We start from the raw sequence: 2921 nt of genomic DNA, 5'->3' as shown, positions 1-2921 counted from the left end.
GGAGGCTCTTCGCCCAGCCATCCCCGCGCCGTCTTCCCCAGTCTCGGGGACCTGCGCTGCTCGCTGCCCGCCCTTCTCCCCTCCCGCCCGCCCTGCCCGCGCCAGGCTTCGGTGAGCTTTGCGCCCGTCGCGGACTGACAGGCTTTCCTTATTTGTCCCGGTAGAGCCTGTCACCCTGTAGAATGTCATCTCCACCAGGACAGGAGACTTGTCCTCCCCACACACACACACCTGGCACAGGGGAGAAACCTACTCGTGCTTGCCAAGAAGTAAAGGTACACCTCAGTCGCACGGCGCCTCTGCCGCCAGTTCCAGGAGCTCCTGCTGCAGGGCCCTCCCGTCCCCCCCGCCCGGCTTGTCCCTAGTCCACCTCCCACTGGCTCCTGGGAGGAAAAGCATTCCTCACTGAGGGCTCCCAGGCCGCCCCACCAGCCCTCAGCGCCCAGAAAAGAGCCCTGGCCTTCCCGTCAGCCAGCCTGGGTTCCCTGCCCGGTAGAAACCCTGAGACCTTCCATGGTGCCTCACCCAAAAACTAGACCCCAGGAGTCCTGCAAGACCATCAACCTGGATGTCTTCCTCTGTGGGCTCAGCTTGCCACCTCTTCCTGGAAAATCCACCTGCCCAACACCCAGAGCCCTGGTTGGTCTTGGGTCTGCCCCTCTCAGCCACACGCGGCACAGGACCCTGCCACTTGTGGCCAGCAGGTGGAGCACCTAGGCTGCAGCCTGTGGGCAGAGGAAAGGACGCAGGTCCAGTCTTCCTCATATGCGGAAAGGGGCACTGAGGCTCTGCAAGGAGCAGAGGCTTGCCCTGGACCCCTAAGGGTGAGAAGGGCACAGGGCATGGAGCCCAGGGCTCCGTCCTCCGTGGACCGAGAGGCCCTGCAGCCCTGTGGCCACACCAGCATCCCCACGGTGCCTTTCCATATGCCCCATCCCTACCGCTGGCTTCCTTCTTCCCTCTGGTTCCGGATCCCTCGCCCCTGCCCCTCGCAGGCTGGCCCCAGCTTCCGGCTTGAAGAAGGCAGGAGCTGGGACAGAGAGAAGCGGGGAGGGATGGGAGGGCTCTGTGAGTGTTCTGAGTGTCTGTGTGTGGTGTAGCACAGGAGTGGGACACCCCGATGTGCCACACAGAGCTGGCACCCCAGGCTGATGGGAGTGCTTAGAGGGCAGCGCCCTGCAAACCTGGAGCCCAGGCAGCATGGCCAACCCTCTGAGCACAGGGAGTCGGCACATTTCAGGGACCGCCATCTCTGCAGTCACACAAAATGCGACACGCGGGAACTAGTCCCGGGAGCGCGGGAGGCTTCCTCAGAGAGCGGGTTCTGCGCTCCATGAATCACGCACAGATGCAGTTCACAGGGTAGCAACACCTGTAAACGGAGATCGTGGCCTCAGAAATAAAACGTCAAAGAAGGGGTGAAAGATAAAACAAAGGAATCTTCCAGAAAGTAAAAGAAAAGGAGTTGGAAGATAAGAAGGGAGAAGGGAAGAGAAGTGACCGGATTAGAATAGAAAAGCCCGCGTCTGAATAGTAGGAATGCCAGAAAAAGAGAACAGGAAAAGTAAGAATGAAGAAATAATCTGGAAAAAAAATGCCCAGAGCTAAGGGCCAGGGACCTTCGATGCCCAACACAAAGGAAAAGGAAAAGGAAAAGCAATGATGGGGTGGGCAGGGAGGCCCATATATTTATGAAACTTCACAGCAACATCAGCAACAAATACAAGATACGAAAAGTTGGGGGCAGCCGGTGGCATGGTGGCTAGGACACTGGACCCCACATGGCTGACTGTGGGGCCAGTCCTGGACCCAGTGACTTGAAAATCACACCAGGTGTGTGTGCACGTGCCCCAAAACCCCAAGAGGAGAATAAGGAGAAGGGACTGTGACATGGCCACCTTCGGGGGGGAGGGGGATTTCTTGCTTTCAGTCTCTCTGGAGAGTGCATACACTCTATAGCAAAACTCTCTTAAAAAAAAAAAACTTTAAAAAAGACATATGTGCTTAAATGTCCTATTTAGAAGAAGTTACTTGTTTAAATATGAGTGTCACATATGAGTAACCCCTAGAGGAAACCCCGATGGAACCAGAGGTCAATCCGTGCACACACGCATCGCAACACAGGGGCCAAAGACTAAATCAGTCCGATTTTGCAGCGTGCCCAGGAGCAGCGCTCGGCCGTGCTTCGGGTACCCCCTCAAGACTGTCGGTCAGGAGGGGAACTGAAGTGACGCTTCACCTGGAGATAGAAGGCTGGGACATGGGAGGGCACCTGGCATGGGTCGTGGACACCTCCACCCAGTGCTTAGGTGCCACCGCGCAGCCACTCCTAAAGGCAGCCTCCCCTGCACGGTAAGTCAGCTGACCCCATGCCTTCGGGGAAGCTGTGCGTGTGTGTGAAATGCTCCCCCGCATCGAGGCTGACTAGAGGGGAGAGCGCACCCCACCTCAGCCAGTTTGCGCTTCCGCGTCCCCAGAAAATATGGATTGCCTCCAACAGAACTCATGCGGAAGTTGGATCCCTATCACGGCGGGATTGGGGGCGAAGGCCCTTAAGTGCGGACTGGGTCTTGCAGGACTGAGTTCCCAGGACAGTGGCTGTCGTAACGGAGCTTGCCTCTCACGCTGTGCATGAACCCAGACCCCTTCTGCCACCATCACGATTGGATGCAGCACAAGGCCCTCCAGAGCTGGCAGGAGGACACCCAATCTCAAACTCCCCAGCTTCCAGAACTGCAGTCAAATCCTGGGCCAGCCGGTGTGGGGGTGAAGCAGCTGGATCCCAATACCCAAGAGCATGACTCTAGTCCTGGACCCAGCAGCCTGAAAATCATGCCGGGCATGTGTGTGTACGTGCCCAAAATGCCAAGAGGAGAACGGAGTACAGCGTGGCCTTCCCCGGGGAGTGAGTTCTCACTTTC

Source organism: Tupaia chinensis, unplaced genomic scaffold, assembly GCF_000334495.1.
Source record: "Tupaia chinensis unplaced genomic scaffold, TupChi_1.0 Scaffold000671_2, whole genome shotgun sequence".
NCBI lineage: Eukaryota > Metazoa > Chordata > Mammalia > Scandentia > Tupaiidae > Tupaia > Tupaia belangeri.
Note: the sequence above shows the minus strand (reverse complement) of the source record.